Genomic DNA, 19501 nt, shown 5'->3' with positions numbered 1-19501 from the left:
CCGAATAACGGCCTAACCGACCGCGTAGAAAGAGCGAGAACGTGCGCGCGCCAGCGAGGGAGAGAAAAGGTTTGTTAGAGAGGAGAAAAAAAGAAGCAGTACCCGCGACCGACGATAGTTACTCGGAGGGAGGGGGGGGGGGGGGGGGGGGGGGTGAGAGGCGAAGTCTCTCCAAGAAGCAATATTTTTACAGTCGTACGGAGAGAGCGATCGGATTTCTTCATACGGATTTATTCCTTTATGAGAACCCGACGTTTCACGGCAAATCATCGTCGAGTTCTGCGCGCGAGTCGAGGGGGGATTAACTCCCGGCGTAGTTAATCCCCCCCCCCCTTCTCCTCGATCTCTCGCGGAATAAATTACAGTATATAACAACTATCCCTTACATTTTCAATGAAAGTTAACTTGCAAATAATCCTTCCCCCCGGACGATGGCGCGAGATTGATGGAATAATCGATGTCGAGCCGTATGCATAATTAACGACGCGCGATGCGATTATTTTTTAATAATGAAATCACTAACCCGTCGCGCCTCTCAAAGCGGAGAACGTTCGATACGCGTTCGTCGTTGACTCACAACTTGAGATCCCATTATTTATTTACCGGCTTAAATTCTAAGCCGCGCGGCGCGCTGCCCGCGTCGTCACGTAATGTATTATAACTTTACGCGGAGAATATGTACCAAACATGCTCCCCCCCCCCCCGCCCGCTTTCGCGAGCGCGCTGATGTTTTAAATTGATAGTGACTTGGACGCGTCGCTCGATTCTGCGGACAGCGGAACGTCCCGATTACGCGACTCGAATTCCAAATGGCGCATGAAGGAGGACCGATACGTTCATTTCTTTCGCCCTTCTCTCTCTCTCTCTCTCTCTCTCTCTCTCTCTCTCCCGCCCTTTCCCTCGCACCCTCGCTCCCCCTTTCTCTGTTATCTACTCCACTTGTGGCTATTCCGCTATCGTAGATACGAGCGTGAAGGGAATCAATTCACTCCGGTCAGCGTAGATTCCGCGTCGGGATGAGTTACGTCCATCTACGGGCGAGTTATGGCCTAGGCTGGGCGCAAAATTGTTTCAGAATTTCCGAAATTGTATACACACCGCGGCGCATCGAATTTCTCAAATTCTCAGCGCCGTCGGTGTAACGTAATATTCCGTTGAATACGCCAAGGTCTCGGCGATGGAACGGTAAAACAAATTTATTCAACAGCGGCGCGGGCGTCGCTGGCGCGAAACGCGCGGAAGGACACACCTTTCGACCGTTCGATCGAACGGGATATGCATCGCGGGGTATGTCGCGAGCAATTCGAGTAAAAAAAAAGGAACCCAATCTCGCGCGCAAGCATCACCGACATCACGTCGTCGCTCGTTATCTCGTGGTCGAAAGTTTCGAACGCCCAAAGTCCCCGTCTCGCTTTCGCTGGCGCGGTATTTGCGCGCGGGTAAACTGCCGGGTGTTTAAACCGACGGAATTTGCGGGTATACCGTTACAGAAACAGCTGGAACTCTTCGGCTAGTTGGTCGCGAATTAGAGATTCCGAATTCAATCGTGGATTACCGCGGCGGAGTCAATTTCACGAGACGCTCGATATATATTCGCCGGAAGCGGCGAGCTCCCCCGGCGGACTTTGCCTTTGACTGTGAAAGGCATTCCCCCACATTGATCTATTAAATTGCGCATAATGAGGGCATAATATCGATCCGGACGAATTATCTGCGTCGCAAGCGACCGCCGCCCGCCGCCCGCCGCCCGCCGCCCCGGCGTGCTCGCGAGCGAGGCGATTCGATTTTAGAAACGCGCGGGCTGTCGCCCGATATAGAATCGAATTTAACACGAAGCTTACGGATTACACACTCGGAAGTGAGCGCGCCGTGTTTTCGCCGCTGCGTACGCATTTTGCACTTGTTTGTTGGCAAAGAATCCCGCGGAAATTCCGTTCGCCGGCGAGTCCGTCAGCGGAACGCGGGGGGAGCCAACTCTTTGGCAACGTTCAGCGATCACCGCACGTTCGACGTGGCCATTCACGCCGCGTCTGCGAGAACAAACAATCATTGACACCATCGGCCGTAAGTAATTGTTCCCCGCAAGTTCCCCGCAAGTTTCCCGCTTTATACCCGGCGAAACAATCGTGCGCGCGCGATCGATCGCGAAAAATACGAAACGGAAGCGTGCGCGCGCGCGCATCCTGTTTGCGTCGGAACTGAGCGTCCTGGCTGGAAAAGTCCGGCGGAAAGTCGCGACCGATCGCTGCCAAGTGAGACCGGCGCGCTCGTGAGCTTTTAACGCGATCATTTGAAAAGGCGTCCCGTCAATGAGGGGAATCAGTTTTCCCAGCGAGGCTGGAGCGGGAAGGTCTCCATTCCGCATTCCGCAGGGAGCGCGCTCGCTCGCACGTCTGAAAAGCGAGCGAACGCCAGGGCTTGGGGAAAAAAGGAGCGAGGGCAGGAAAACGTGAAAGGGTAGCTGACCCCGGGAATGTTCGCAAAGTAGTACCTCGTTACTCCCATAATTGCTCCCCCTCGCCGCGCTCGTGCGGACGCGCCACCGAAAGATTCCTTTAATTATGTGACCATTATTTCAGCAGTCGACGCGCGCGCCCGGTCGGTTCGGCCCGTTAAACGGACGATGGCGACCCTGGCCCGGTTCCACCCCCGCGTATATCCCCGCCGGAGTGATGTCCGCTCGCGCGCGAGAAGGTGAAAGAGAGAGAGAGATTCTCGCACGTGAATGGTTGCATTTAATCCAGTGAAATATCAAGGTATCGAGTCGCTGCGCCTGCAGTCAGGATTTCTGGCTGCAGCGGTAGCAGAGGCTTGCATTTCGGAATTCTTTTCCGCGCTCTCCGCACGTTTCAGCGCGTTTTCAGCGCGGACGGTTAAACGCCGCGACGGAGCTTTCGCTCCACCAGCGCGGAGCGCCGGTCGTCGACGTTTGCGCGCGCGAGTCGCGTTTTCTCGCGCCGAAATTGTGAAATTTTCCTATGTAATTAGTCTCGAGCGCGCGACCGTGCGTGCACGCCGTATACGCGATCCGACACAGTATCAGAATATAATATCCTCGGGAGCACAACCTGGCCGGCGCGCCATTTGTATTAAATGATTACGTAGGCAGCGCGCGCCGGGATTAATGCCGGTAATGCACTTACGGCGCCGCGCGCGACCGCTCGTAATTCGCCGGCTGATCTTGTCGCGCAGCGCAGCGCGTTGTCGATCAATTTTTCATCACTCGATCCGACGGAATTGTCCGCCGTGAGAGAGAGAGAGAGAGAGAGAGAGAGAGAGAGAGAGAGAGAGAGAGAGCACCCCCCGAGAGGGGGGTCGTTGGTTTTCAAACGCTTCGCGCGCTTCCGCTTATTCGTCCGCATTTTCTGCGCCACGGTGATTGCGCAATTATGCCCTAACAGGATTTTAATTCGCGCTCTCTGGGCCAGATCTCTTCACGCTGCCGTATAAAACCGCGATACGCGCCGCGTGCGCGCTCGGCATTTCGCTTCGTGCGTTGCGTCCACCGCGGGCAAAAGCGCAAAATATCTCCGGCGGCACGTCGCAGTCTGCTGCTGCTGCTGCTGCTTCTGCTCCTGCTGCAGTCACATGCTATCGCGGCTCCTCTCTCTTTCTCTTTCCCTTTCTCTCCTCCCCCTCTCTCTCTCTCTACGATTCTTTTTCTTTTCTTATCCTGGACGCAAGACGTGTGCGCGAGGCTTTTTTCAGCGGAGTAATTACGTGCACGCATCAAAGTCTCTATCTTGGGCAACGAGAGATACAACTCGCGAGTGGAATGTATTTTTTCTATGTATTTTTAAATTGCTTCTTAGAGGAGAGCGTCTGTCTTGTGTAACGCGTGCGACGAATTTAATCCCGCTCTCCCGCTGGTCGTACAATATTCCCCAGTGTTTTCCTCCTTCCATCACTCTCTCTCTCTCTCTCTCTCTCTCTCTCTCTCTCTCTCTCTCTCTCTCTCTCTTTCTCTCTCTCTTTTCAAACATCATCAGTATAAAATATACGTTCCTGTCTGCGTTGGTCGCGAGAGACCATGAGCAACCCGACTCGTGCGCGATCGTGCACTCAGAAAGCTAGCGCCGCCTTTGCCCCGGGCAGGCTGAGAATCGAGAGGATCGTGAAAGGACCGCGAAAAACAAGGACGGAGGAACACCTGCGACGATTGGCGAAAGAGCGCGCCGGTGCAGTGCGAGCGGATGTAGACCGTCCTACGTCGCGGTAATTAATTCGAGTCCAACTATCTTAGGAACTATCTTCATGGTAGTAGCTCACTGTTACCGCGCCGCACCGCACGGTGCGCGCTTCGGTGCAATCTGTCTGCCGTTCCTTCCGGTCTAAGTATGGTCGGCAAAGTTTATCCGAGATTAGGCGGCCCGCGAGCTACGATCGCGCTACACTCCCCGCGTCCCGTCGGCCGCCTTGCTCCCCCTCTGTCTCTTTCTCTCAGGCTCTCTGTTTAAACCCGTGTTTGAACTTGGGACGACTGGCTGGTATATTATCAGGAAGGTCGCGTATCCCACGCGCGGTTGTAACACACGGTTGTCAGTATGCAGACCCTGTGCCGTGCACGCGTGCGCGTGCACACACACATACACACACACACACACGCACGCACGCACGCACGCACGCACGCACGTGGGGCTGCGAGCATGCAAACGTAATTGCGGCGGTTACGGAGGATTACAGCGTTCAGTCGGAGCCACCTCAAAGCGGAGCGATGCGGCCGTTAGATATAAAAAGCCGTAATCAACGCGAGAAATATATTCGCAGCGCGATATATCACGTCCTTATCGCGCCTCGCGATACAAGTGCGCGATATCGTCGCGCCGCGCGAGGCGAAGAGGTGGCCGCTTGAGCGGTTTGATTATTTCCGCGTAACGACGTATCATCGATCACATCGGGAGTTTGATCGGAAATAACCGCGGCCCCGCGAGAGAGAGAGAGAGAGAGAGAGAGAGAGAGAGAGAGAGAGAGCGCGCGCGCGCGGCTCGGAGACGAACGATCGGATCGATCGGGTCTCCCGTTTTCGCGCGCGTCTATTTTCTCCGCTCGTAAAAAAGTAACGTCCCGCGGCTGTAGATACTGCGCTGAAACCGGCCAGTTAATCCGGCAACGGCGGCAACGCTATTTGCGACGAGGCGGTCCGTGTGTGAGTCGAAAACTCACGCGATTCCGCAGTTCCGCGGCGAGACGCGCGAGAGACTGTTTCGAAATAGCCGGCCGCGCCGGCGGCGGCGACCGCTACGCGATTATTATCCTAATTCGAGTCTAGCGTGCGCCGGATACCGGTGTCGGGGAAATCAAGGGATTGCAAACGACATGGCGTGTCACGAACAGAACTTCCGTCCGGAACGAGTGTTGCGCTTTTCTTAACGGTTCCCATCGTTAATCTCTTCGAAAGGCAGGCGAGCGAGCTCGCCTCGCGGCGCGGCGGCAGCGCACGTTAATCAGAGGGAACGCGGCGGCGTTCGGTCGGGAGGGGGGGGGGGAGGATTCTTGTATAAAGATCATCCACGATTAATCATCGCGCTAATCGCTGCCAAACGGAGGGTTTAAAGGTAAAAATGGTAAAAGCTCAAAGCCACAAACGGCCGGCCGGCGTTTTTCGTCGGCCGCTCGTTCAAATAGATCGCGCTTAAAACAATTCGCGCCGTTTACAATAAATTCGCGCGCGGTTCGACGCGCACGCCGCGTCGGTCGCTCTCCCCTGAAATATCGAGCGCATTCTGAATTATCTCGCGCGGTCGCAATTCGCGCGATAGTCGTATTCGTTTCTCAAATACGTCGGATTACAATTTCGTTCTGTCCGCGAAACTACACAATCACGCGTCGATTATAAATATTATATATATATATATACTTCGTCGGCTTCTCTCGGTTAATTGTCGGCTCTCGCCGCGGTATTTCTCGCGGTATGCATTTTCCAATTACCCGCCGCGATGCCGCCGTAGAAATCAGCGTGTGTGTGTGTGTGTGTGCGTTCGCGGAACATCGACGAGCAAAGGCGAGGAGCCGTGACAAATTCCGAGCCCTTCCTTCCCCTTCTGGGCGGGTGCGCGCGCGCGCGCAGGCAATAAGAGCGTCTTGATTTTCCGCGGTTGGAACGAATATTACGATAGCCTGATGGATCGTTGCTCCGCGGATCTATGAAGCGGTTATGAAACCGTAAGCAGCTGTTCGCCGAACCGTTTTCTCCCTCCCCCCATTCGGTGGGTTTGCACTTTAGGAGAGTAGCGGAGGAAACGTATGGGACGCCGGGGAAACATCTACTTTGATAGTGGATTTCGCCTCATCCCTTCGTCGCCCGGTCGATCGTCTTCCTTTACCACCCATTTCCCAGGTTACCTGATCTCTCCTTACAATAAGTGCCGAGCGCCGCGTTTGAAGTCTACGCTTCCCCTCCGGCCGCCGCCGCCGCCGCCGCGCCGTCACAATTCGGGAATCTCGTCTCATACACCGGGCTCGTCTTTACGAGATTGTCATTAATTAATTAACTACGCTCAGCACACGCGCCGCGGTGTTTACGCGCGACGTGTGTCACCGTAGATAACGCGCGCGCCGCACTTCCGTCGAGTTTATAATTATTTCTCGCTAATAACGGCCGCCCGTAGGAAATTCAGCGTCCCGGCGACTTGTCGCGGCTCCCGTACCGGGGAAATGTATTCGGGATCACGTCTGCCGAGTACGATTAAATAAAGATATCACGTACGAGGTGCTCGTTAAAAGCCTTTAAGAGACCATAACTTTATTACGCCCCGTTGCGGGATGGCTCCCGCGCAATAAAGTAAGCCTGTCGCGGCTTACACACAGGGTGTGCCCGGAAAACACCGAATCGAATTCCGGTCGAGGAATCGGTCGGAAACGGGAGCGAAAGCACGACGTTTCACAAGTCACGAGGCGACTGACACGCGTTGCACGCGAAATATGGAAACACTTGTTATTGCGCAACGCGAAACGGCCGATCCGTTTCTCGCTGTTTTATCGTCGATCAAGTGTGCAACGCTCTTGATGAAATCCACACACATTATGCGACGAGATGAAAATACAAGTGTAAACACGAGACGTTAGCATTATAAGCGACCCTCCCTTGCTGCTCCTCTCCCTCTTCTCTCTCCCTGCCGCTCTCGCGCGCGAAACGGGGACGTTTCGCGAGCACGAGAATTAAATAACGACAGCATAAAACGCGCTTGTCGATTTTCTATTCGTTGCGCGTTCGACGTCAAATGCTCTCCTTTCTTAGCACCCAATATCGCGTTCGTTTTATTGGCACGGTCATGGCGCGCAACGGGCCGAGCTTTATCCCAATCACGATAGGTTTAATTGAAATATCGTGTTTCGCGAAATATACGCCGCTACCGTCACAGCCTTTGTTGCAGCGCTGCGCGTTGATAGCTCGATCAGTGTAGAAAATAAAAAAAAATACACATATGGAAACAGAACGCCGAGGGAGACAAAAGAAGACAAAATTCAGCTCGATTAAGCCCGGGGTTGCTTTTTCCGGGTTTGCGCTCGTTCCTTCCTCCTCTATTTTTTTTTTTTCCTTTTGTTTTTCCCAGCCGGGGATAACCCTCCGATGCGAGAGCGAATCGCGGCGATATTTTGGGGGCGAGCCAACGACGCGGTAATAGAATGGCATGAGAAAGGGCGCATTTATACAACGCACTTACAGGATCTCGGCCAGCTCTCCTTAACCCCTTGGCTCCGTTGCGAGGATACCCAGCGTGATCCCGAGACCACGCGCGATCCTCAGGGGTGTCGTAGGTGAGGAAAAAGGCACGCATGCGTTACGGTTTACGGCGTATGACTAGCGCGTGAATGCTTAATGAATCGCGTACATCACGTGGGAACACGCAAAGTTGCAAAGTGCCCTTCCGCGCCCGGACAAAAACTTTCTTGACAACGAGTTGTGACATGGCGTTAGGGGGTGGGATGGAGGCAGGAGAGAGAGAGAGAGAGAGAGAGAGAGAGAGAGAGAGACATATAAAAAATGAGAGAGAGAGAGAGAGAGAGAGAGGGTGAAGAGGACGGATTCGCGTTATCCTAACGCAAGAATGTAATCAACGTCGAAGGACGTCGAGCAGTGAAATTAATAACCGACGCGTCGTTCGAAACCCGCTTATCCCGCGCCTCAATCGCGATCTCATAATTTTACGCGATGATTAATGCGTCGGCCGCGCTATAGTCGGACACGCCCGGTTAGAACGGTATCTGGAATATAAACCCAGCTCGTGTGCGAGCGCGCACGTCGCGATGTCTCAAATTGAATACGAAATATCCGCGGCACGCGCGACTATATTTAATTAACAGTTAAATATTAAAATATACTCGCTGTACGTGCTGTATAAACGTTGAAATATTCTCCGGCGGCGGCGGCGGCGGCGGCGACGGCGGCGGCGGCGACGGCCAAAGTACGGCGTTGCGCGTTGCGCAACGATGGAGGATCTGCGCGTGACGTTCGTAATTACGCGAGTTCGTAATACGTCGCGTAACGAGCGTTCTCCTTTTTAGCCGGCGGAAAGAAACGCCAAACGGCCGGGAGGAATCAGCACTCGAACGGCATCGCGAGGGGAATAATGTCGGCATCGGCGACGTCTCGATAATCGCACGCGAGAGAGCGTCTCTCTCTCTCTCTCTCTCTCTCTCTCTCTCTCTCTTTCCGCGCACGCCGCGGAAACGCTAAAAACGTCGGAGATATTTAACGGGCGCGCGCCAGTTTTTCACGAAGCTTTGTCGACGATGGCCGCTCGCGCGCGCGCGAGAGAGAGAGAGAGAGAGAGAGAGAGAGAGAGAGAGAGAGAGAGAGAAATTCGGAGCTCTCCGTGGCTGAGTCGGGAGAGCGCGACGCCGACGGTCGTCGGTCGGCTCGGTGATATTTGCTTTGCTAATTCCTTGGCCACGGGCTACGGAAAAGATGCGACGCGGCGCGACGCGACGCACCGTCAGGAGTATCTTCCTGCGTGTGTATCGCACACATCGTCCGATGGGGATTCACGGCTGCTGTCGCTGGTTGCCGTTCGAGAAACGAGAGCTCGCGCTCTCTCGTGCGGCTGCTGTCGCCGGTTGGCAGATCCACCAACTTCCACCCGCGACCCGCCGCGCCGCTTCCGCCATTGTCAAGAGAATCCATAAATCTGTCGTCGCGCTCGCCTAGCGCTCGCGAATGGAGCGAATGGGGAAGCGAAGGGCACGGGGAAGGTGACGAAATATCGCGAGAAATCCAGCGGGACCGAGCAATCGGAAGCGATCGGATAACTTCCAACGGAGATGCGAAAATCATGGCGAATAAATCGCTGCGGTTTCGCGACGCACGCGAGCGACGCGGACCCGGCGAGTCCTTTGATTCTCACGTCGAACGAATTATCGTTTATCAGACGAAACAAAAACGCCATCTCTCTTCGACATGTTGAAGTGGCCGAAACAGGAGACGGCTCACGGCTGCGTCGTTCGTTTTTCCGCGCCTCGCGTTCTCGATCTCGCAGAGCGACTCTTACAGAGCGAGCGAGTCATCAATCACGGATAACGGCGCGGGGCACAATAGCGGGGAATTAGCGACGCGTCGTTAACATCGCGTAACTCTTAACGACAGTTTCACCGAAACTATTCGAATATCCTCGGCACGGCGGCGCGGCATTGCGCGATAGTTCGACGGGCATCGCGATGCACGCGAATTGTGTCGAATCCGACGCGCGCGTGCGTTCGCGTTTCGCTTCGCGCGATGCTGATGATTACATCTGACGCAATGAAAAATCGCGCACTTCTGCCGGACGGTTTTGTCGCGCAGTTATGATACAGAGTAACGCGTCTCGCGTTCAATCACGCGCTCGTTGCGAATGCGCGCGTTTGCTCGTTACAAACTTACGATGACTGTTGCGCGCAACATGTCGTTTAGCATTGTCACCGGTCGAGCCGACGCGACGCGACGCGCTGCGGCTGTAAAATCGAAATTTGCCGTGCCAAGTTGAATCGCGCCAGAGTACACACGTTGCCTCGTCACTTCCGGACACGGTGTGTATCCCGCCGGCCTCGCCGTCGCGTATGACTGATGCATTCAAGCGACTGGATGATATTCAGCGGAAGCTTACGACGGTTCGTGCCGAATACGGTATTAAACGGCTGTGAACTGAATTAACGTTACGTTTGCGCACCGCTTGCAGAATTCGGCCTCGGCCCCGGCGGATCTAAGGGGACCGCTGGAACTTCTATATGGCTGAGCTATCACGCCGGAGCGGATATCTCGGCGGCAATCGTCGGCATTCGCCGCGCGAATGGGAAGAGTTCTAAACGACGCGCCGTTAAGCTCGCGAAGCACGAAGGAATAATCCCTCTTCGCATGGCTCGCAACAGCTGCGTGTAACGGATGATCTTTCTCGATTAATTGCGGTTCATCGAACTCTCTCTCTCTCTCTCTCTCTCTCTCTCTCTCTCTCTCTCTCTCTCTCTCTCTCTCGAATTCTCGCGTTTCGGCGAGCGGAAGTTCCATTTCACCCTTTCAGCCGCACTTTTTCGCCAGGCTCTCAGACGTGTGCGCACGCGTTGTTTCACGTGGAACGGTAAATTCAACGAACACGACATGGATTTTTAAACTTGCCACGAGAGAGAGAGAGAGAGAGAGAGAGAGAGAGAGAGAGAGAGAGGAGAGAGGCGCGTGTAATGTCTAACGGGATCGGAAGGGTTAAATTGGAGTACACGGTTTAGCAAACCCGACTTGTGCGTTTTCATCTGCTGCCAATGTTTCGCGATTAAAAATATTTCCGCGTCGAAAGGTACGCGCGCCGCGGCGCAAAATTTTTCCAACGAGTCAGCAACGATTTTTACAATCGCAAAACAAACAGAGAGGCAAGAGCGAGAGGGGCGAGGGAAAGAGAAAGAGGGGGGAGTGGGGGGGGGGGAGAAGAGAGAAATCCCATTGGAAAAGTCTCTCTCGCACTTTGCGGTGTCTCAATACGCTAAATCGCTATTAATTTCGCCCGTCTATAGCGCGGTGTCAGTTATTCGAGATACTCGCGGGCAACGAATGGCACGATGCGTGCGAAATGAAATCGAGAGAAACGCGACGGCGCCGCGGCTGCGCGCGGGGGAGGGAGAGGGAGGGAGGGAGGTGGGAAGGGGAACGGAGACGATGATATAGACGGGCACACGTGGGCGGCGGGAGTAGTGAGTAGAAAAACAGGAAGCTCGGCAGCGGAGGGCACGGAATTGTGTCCGTGCAGAGCGGTGTTTATGCATCTCGTACATATTTCTGCGGCGGTTTTCGCGCCCGTGTGTACCCGCGTGTATTCGAAATATCAATATTCCATTTTCATGCCGCTCGATATTCGCGGCGGCGGCGGGACGGGCAGAGTCGGAATTCTCAATACCGTGTTTCCGGCTGAGGCGCGCGTCCCACGCGGATTTCGCTTCCTCCTCACTTATATTATGCCGCTTCACCCTCGTTTCCCGACGTCCCCATCATCGGCTGCTTCTCCGCGCGACGTTATTGTGCGCGGACGTTACTCGCTCCGTGTCTCGCTATTTCTGCTCCTCGCTTGAAACGCGGCCGCCGGTAAAAAGGCACCGGCCCCGAGCCGCAGCCCGCGCGTGTAATTCGCGATCAAACGCGCCGCGCGTTATAGCTTGGCTTCCCGTTCGGAAGGATTCACGGGAAACGGGAACGATCGCCCCGCGGATTTATACGTCTCGCTTTCTCTCTCTCTCTCTCTCTCTCTCTCTCTCTCTCTCTCTCTCTCTCTCGATGAGCGAGAATTTCAAGGGGAAAGTACCGTGGGCGTCGAGTCGCCGAATCGATCGGCTCGAAATCAGAGAGCAGGAAAGGGAGTCGCACAGACCAAGAGGGGGGCAAGGGAGCGGGAGACGGAGGCGGATGCAAGGTTATCAATCTCATGAGAGGACGATCTCTGGGCGAGTTAATGAGCTCGTCAAAATTTTAATTCCGCACCGAGCGATATCGTCCGCGCGCGGGTAATTAATGGCCGCCCGGCAAAAACAGCAATTGTCGTATGTCGGCTGTTCATAAGATAATGGTCTAATTTAAGCGGCTGTCTACTTTCTGGGGAGAAGCTCGGGGAGGATCCCGTGAAAAGGTGGGAGCAGAACGGGAAGAGACGCGTCCCTCTGACACTGCGAAAGGAATCGCGCTCGAGATACGGGCTTATCGCGAGAGCAATTCATTCCCTCGCTTTCAGAAATAGCTGACTCTTTCTCTCTCTCTCTCTCTCTCTCTCTCTCTCTCCCCCCCTCTCTCTCTCTCTCTCTCTCTCTCTCCTGTTGCGTATGCATTACGCGTTATCCGTTTATTTACCTCCGTCTCGCAGCAAATTCGCGTGTCCTCGCACGCGCGCGCACGGACAAAGATCGCGGGTCCTCCCGGGCTGGCGAGGAAAGTGGCTTTGCGTCATGATCGCGAAAGATGTCCGTGAAAAATGCGAAAAATTCGCCTCTCGCTCGCTCGCGGAGCCGGCGAAGAAACGCACGGCGTAACGCGTCGTGTCCGCCGCGCCGCGCCGCGCCAAGCCTAGCCGCGTTAATGCAGATCGCGCGGATCCATTCGACGAGAGATCCCTCCGCAATCCCTGCACGATTATGTTAGTCTAAATTTAGTTTCTCCGCAATTGGTTCGCAGGTGGTGCTCGGACCATGACCGGTGTAATTACATCAGCTAGATTTCGCGGAGATCCAATCGTACGACCACGCAGGAGCGGATAATGCTGATCAAATACTGATACCACCGAATAGCTGGCTACCCTCGCCTCGCTGGCGAGAGTATCGCGAGCGCGAAATCCTTCTTTGTTTATTATAAACAATACTCCTAACGCCCGCCATAGAGACACTTAATCTCGTTACCAGGCCGGATTAGGCCTGTGCCGCGGCAACTTTCCTATCCTCAAACGTCTTTTCGCCGCGGCAACGGTAAATCCGCACGCGCCGATAACAGCGTCGCGCTATCCCGGCCGACCTGACGTTGTTATTTTCACAACCGCTTATATATCCGTCGCGTCGCCAGAGCGGCGCTGCCGCCGATTAATCGTTCGCGAAATTTATTTCACGCGCGGGATCACGTCGCGTAATATCGCCGTGACAGCGTATCCGTCCGCCGCGCCGATAACTCCGAGAGGCAATTATAACCGGAGCAGGGAAATTGTAGCCGTGCGTACTGACGCGAGTATGACGCAACACGACGTCGGAGCCCGGGCCGATCTCTATCCGTCAAAATCCCACCGATTAGATCAGAATCCGGCGTAGAGCCGAGCATGCGACCTATATTAGCGACTGTTTCATTGGCCGCTTCCAATTATAAGATCCGTGAGAGCGAACGAGCTCGCGTCCATGTTGGCAGAAGCGCCGCATGATATCGACGAAATGTAGAGAGAGAGAGAGAGAGAGAGAGAGGGGGGGGGAGAGTTCAAGAAAGAATTCAAAAGAGCAAAGAGCGCGATTTGTCTCGATTAGTCTTCTGTCGTGGCATGACGCGAAAAAAATCCCCGCGTGAAATGAGTGATTGTTGCTTCCCCGCGACGTCGCCGTCGCCGTCGCCGTTGTCGTTGTCGTCGTCGCCGTCGCCGCCGTCGCCGCCGCGGCGATTCGGATAAGTGATATCTAAGCGAGCGTTAAGCGCGCTCGGCGACGGAAGAAATATGCGTTAAGGAACGGGGATGTCATCCTCGAATGCGCGCCGAGCTGGCGGTGGAGGCTGCGAGTGCGGAGGGTGATGGGCGCGGGGGAAAGAGAGAGAGAGAAAGAGTAAGGGGGTGGTAGGAGGGGGAGCGCGAAAAGAGCGGCGGCGGCGGCCAGAGGGGAATATAAATCAGGAATTATAAAGCAATTTCGCGGAAACCGCAACAAAACTCGCAAGAGTAAGTTCCAGTCGTTCTCTCGCGCTCGTTGTGTGAGTGAGATTGCTCGCGGATAGGCCGGCGAACGGGGGTTGGCCTGGACGGGGCGGTGCAGGGAAGTTGCGTTTGCTTTCGGTAAACCATTACAAACGATGGCGCGCCTGCTTAATCGCGCATTACTCTTTTCTTGTTGGCGTGCATGCTTTTCTTGCCGCGCATTCTCGACTAACCCCCCACCGGTTCTCACCTTCCTCCACTCTCCCTCGCAACCCTACACCAGCACCACCAGCAGCGCCAACCCTCGACGGTTTCGATTGTTCTTTGATGAACGCGATTTCTTGCCGTCCCAGACCGGCCTGTTTGTTGCTCCATCGTCAGCCCACGATTTTATTGTCGGTCCGCCCTCCCTCCCTCCCTCCCGCCCGCCGCACTATCGCTGCTCCCCCCTCCGCCCCTCCGCCGTATAAATTAAGTGGAATTAAGGATCAATTAAGAGTCGGTTAGACGGCCGTTAAGAAGTCGTTTAGAGGCGCGTTGGCTATTTCCGCGGGAACCGCAACAAAACTCGCGGTTAATAATAAGCTTTCCCCGCGGCAGCGCGAGCGCGCCGCGCCAGCGAAATGTACGGAATTATATCCCCCTTATCGTAATATATTTCAGCGGATTAATGACGACAACGGGCGATTATCGCAGCGACATTTAAACAGCTTTGTCATGCGGCATTAACCGGCTGCAAGTAACTTCGGACATTGATAAATCGGGCTAATCAGGCCAACTGTATTGACTCCCGTGCGCGCGTTATCGCCGCGTTGTCCGAAAAACGCGGACGCGGTCGGAGGAGGAGGAGGCGGCGGCGAAGGATGGGAGGGAGAAATCGCTCCGCGCTAACCCGACGAGCGCTCTAACGCGTTGTCCTTCGTCGTGATTTTCAGCTTTTGCCGTTCTTCTTCAACTTCTCTATTTCATCGGCGCACCCGATAATGACGTCGTCGCGATAAATCTCCGTGGCTGCTGGCGCCTCGCCCGTCTTAATCGCGCATTAATGCAGCCATACGCGTGGCGCGACAGGGACGCGTGCGGTATCTACGAGCGCTGGCGTCGATCCTGAAGGCGCGATGATGAAGCGCGCATCGCGATGGATCCAAGTACCCGATGTTACTTTACGCGCGCCCCGTTACTTTGCATATTAATATCTCTTGGCCCGCGGTCTGTGTTCCTTTAACGCGTCGATTCCCATCGACGCCCGACGCTCCACCGTCCGACGCGTCCCCCCGCGGTTCCGCCATGACGGAGGACCTCCGAGACACAAAACTGCCCGCTTGAATTATTCCTACGGAAGATTTACGCCCGCCACGAGCCGATATTGTAATGGAATCGCGCTATGTCTGCGCATTTCAATTCCCCGGCCCATTGATTTATAATCTTTCTAACGAGCGCGTATTAAAAAGTTCCCTTCATTCCGACCGCGCGAAGCGCACCGCGGCCGTCGGATCCGTCCGAGCGGCCGATGCGATCGGAGGAAAAATTATGCCCATGGGCGCGAAAAGTTGTAAGTCGACGGGATTAACGTCTCTGCGCGGAATTCGCGCGCCAGGCAGCGCTACTGACTGCGAGTCGCGAGATAACGAGACAGCGAGGATCGCCCTTTTGCAGAAAAGAAGAGCTAAAGAGAAGGAAAAGGAAGGAAATAATGTACGCGGAAAGTTTCCTTTCGCCGGGGCAAATCGAGCCGCCGCCGCGCGAGCAAAGGCCGGGTGGTCGGTCGCGTTTCGGACACGATACTCGCGCATCTGCTTCCTCTAATCGCGGAGGATAAACAAGTGCTCGCGGGCATTCGATACGCACTAACGTGAAATGACCCATGCGCGTCGGGTTTTACCGTCTCCGGGGAGCATTGTGTAATTAACAGCACGCCGTTAATTAGCAAAGTTCCGCGGCGCGATTCCTCGTACTCATCACCGGATGCGTGAACTTGCAGACATTGGCTACAATTTCACCGCCACTCTATATCCATGTCTAATTTGGATTCTACGTTATTTTCCCTTTGAGAGAGAGAGAGAGAGAGAGAGAGGGAGGGGAGAGAACACGCGAAGAGTTTAAACGCGTAGCATGTTTCGCACGACCTATCTCGCTTCTTCGGATCCTAACGACTTGTACAGTTCATTTAGTCGGAACGGCTCGAGTCTTATCACTTTTCTCTTTTCGCGAGAACGAAAGAAAGCGTTACGTACAGAGCGAGAGGAAGAGTGAGGGCGAGCAGACACGGAAGCAGCAATGTGTATGTGTAAAAGTAAAACTTGCAACCGAACGCGAAAATGCGGTTAACGACAATAATATACGTGAGCGAAAGTGCTACTATGAGCGATGCTCATCGAGCGAAACCGATATGCTACCGTGTATATGTGTGTGTGTGTGTGTGTGTATGCGTGCGTGCACGTGTTACCCGGTCAGTTTTTATTAATTCAACAGAACAGAAACTTAAGAGGAACGTATTACGCCGACACGCTCGTTGCGTTACGCCGAGCGCGAGTCGACGGTGCTACAAAGTTGCGCGCCAACCTAAGTGCCTCTGTTGGCCGCTTTTCCCGTCAGGAATGATCAATCTTCCTGAACGAGCGATCGCTGTAAACGCGAAAGAAATCAAGCGTGGCGTAATACAGCATTTAAACGCGAACCCGACCGTCCACGGTGAAATTGATCTTTGAGGTAAAAAGCGGGGCGGGAGGGGGTGCGATTGTCGACAGAGAGGGAGGGGGGGAGAGAGAGAGAGAGAGAGAGAGAGAGAGAGAGAGAGTTGTCACATTATTGTTATTATTATTAAATGCGTCGATCAAATATGCAACAGTGCAATAAATATCGCGACACATTGTTGAACCTTGCAGATGATCGTGACGCGATTTGCCGGCCGATAATTGGCGGATTATAAAGCGGCGCGTCGCGATTAAATGAACCGCGGCGCGATATCGTTTAATTTACAGTTTCGCCCCTGCGCGTCCGACGAATATTTTATTAAGTGCTCTCACGCGCCGATCAGATATAAGCCCGCCGCGATCGAAAGCGGCGGTCGAAAGCGGCGGTCGCGCGCGCGCACGCGGAGCGATAGGCAAATGCGAGTATTTGTGAGCCTCCGGGCCGATGCCGAGCCGAAATGTCTAAACGTCGGCTCGCGAAAGATGGATGAACCATCAGGTGGAGTATCGAGTGGCGCGCCGTAAATGCGCGAAGCGGAAAGGGCGGGCGGATCGCGGATGCGGCCTGGGAATGGCAGGCGCTGGAAAATGCCGGGATATTTTCGGATGCACCGGAGGTTCGCGTGATCCTCGAGAGAGCGGGAGAGGCCGTCTCGGCATCTCGGTTTAAGCCACGTATCGTCGATCGCGCGGCGTCAAATACGAGCGAGCGAGCGAGCGAGCGAGAGAGACAGAGAGAGAAGCGCGATTCATATTGTATGAAACCTACGAGTCGCTCGTTTGCCTCGTCCCAGCGTGAAAAATCCGAATTGGAGATAAAAGTAACCTCTCGGAAAATGTCGGCTGCCCGATAAAAGGCGCGTCCCCTCGTATATTCCTTACGTCGCGATAAAAATCCGATCGATATTAATCGCGCGCGATAAACGCGACGACGACGCCGGTGAATTCCGCGTCGCGTCGGAAAGAACGAAAGCGAGAAACGGAGAGAAAGGAGGAGGAGGAGGAGGAGGAGGAAAAGAAGGAGAGAAACGCCCGATACTCGAGCGGAATGGAGCAACTTCGTGTCGAATTATCGAGCTCCGACCACCGAGTTCTCGCGGCGGCCGCGGCCGCGGCGGCGGCCCGGAATACACGTCTCCTATTTGCCCGCAAAAGCGGGAGAACAAGTGCAGGCTCCGCAATGGCTCGCACGCTCTTTCTCGCTCTCCTTTTGCGCGTTACCTTGAAAAGTTTCCAGATTATCGGGCAAAATTTACGGCCGATAGGGGACTAACGTAGAACCGCGCCAAATCTATTTGGCCAGGAAACGACCATTACTCCGGCTGGCCTGCTTCGCGATACCAAGGTCGCTTTCGCGAACTTCTCTCAAGAGTAGCAAGCCCGAGCGAGAGCTCCTCACACACGTCGTCGCCGAATTTCGTTCGCCGTTTACCCGCGACTCACGCGCATCTTCGCGCGACGTTCAAGTTTCAACGCGTGTTTCGCGCGCGCGCCAATTATCAATATGCGCGCCGCGTGCGATGATTACGACGTTTGTACGCACGCTAAATCGCGCCGCCGAAACGCCTCTGAAACTCGCACGAAATCCAGCAAGATCCCTCGCCTTTCACAAGCCCATAATGAAATGCAACGTAAATGCAGCAGCAGCAGCAGCAACCGTGCAGCCGACAGCTCGCGAGCTGAGTGCACTCGATACGTCACGCGCGGAGTGCGCGAGCGTTCGCAGTTCTCGCGGCTTTGGAAACAAATCGCAATGAACGAGAGAAGCAGAATTTATCGATGGGGCCTGCGACGTGGGGGCGGCGGTAAAGGGACTCGTGCGCGTGCACCCACGCATACAAGGGCTACCGTGAGTACGTGGAGGCGCGCTATTGTGAGCCGGCGGGAAAGTAGCTGTGGAAGCAGCGTGGAGGCGAAGAACACGCGCGCGTGCGCGTGTGTGTGTGTGTGCGTGTGCATGTATGTGTAAGATATCCCGCGGTAATACGTTTGCCTGCAGCAGCCCCGCTGCACTCTGTTTACCCCCGACAAATCCCACTAGACACGATATTATCCCTCTTATATACCTACCGCCGCCGCCGTCATCCTCCGGGAATCCGCAGCGCCGCGTTGCGTCGTGCCGTGGCCGCGCGCGCGGCTTTTCCCCGGGAGAGTGGCCGGAAAACGCAGCTCCCGAAACGAATCGCTCCCGCTGTAACACAGCGTATCGCGGTTCGCACCCTTGTCGCGAGCGAGCCAGCCGGCATTTAAATCGTTCAAGCGACTCCGGGAAAACGGAGGAAATGCGTGGCTGCTACAGATTTCGGGGATAGTTATACGACCCTTCTTCTTTATGTCCGCCCGACCTCGGATCTATTGCCGCGGTCGGCGAGGTATCGGTCGCCGTAGCGCTTTCACGTAGAAAATGCCCGACGTTCGAACCACTCGCGCCTGGATTGGCGTAATCGCGCGAGAATGAGAGAATGAGAGAGAGAGAGAGAGAGAGGTGCGCCGCGCCGTAGCGCAACGCCGATAATTGATAAAATTGCGGCGAATTAAATAAATGGAGGACACGTCTATCGGGCGATGGGGGTCGAAGCTGAAATGCGAACGGCGAGAGTGAGATAAAAGCGCGAGGTGAAATAAAATGAATAATTTAGAAACGTCGCGATAGCGAGAGGCGAGTAAATCTCGACTGTCGACGCGGCAATCTTTGGCAGTATTTTACCGCCGTAAACCCGGAATAACGGATAGCCGAATATACATTCGCGATTGTTAATTGCCGTTGGGTGCGCGAGTGCGCGCGCGCGCGCGCGCGCGCGTACAAAGTAACGCTCCTCTCTTCGACACGAAAGAGAGGGGAAAAAAGCGATCAACAGCGAAGCACGGAAGGAAAAGGAACAAAAGGGTGGAAAAATAAAACATTCCTCCCCGAGTGTCGTCGGAATCATTGAAGTTCCCCTGCAATCGCTGGAGCGCTTCGAATCAAATGGTTGCGCGCGATAA

This window comes from Harpegnathos saltator, unplaced genomic scaffold, assembly GCF_003227715.2.
Source record: "Harpegnathos saltator strain DR-91 unplaced genomic scaffold, Hsal_v8.6 scaffold96, whole genome shotgun sequence".
Taxonomy (NCBI): Eukaryota; Metazoa; Arthropoda; class Insecta; order Hymenoptera; family Formicidae; genus Harpegnathos; species Harpegnathos saltator.
This window is presented reverse-complemented; position numbering follows the sequence as displayed.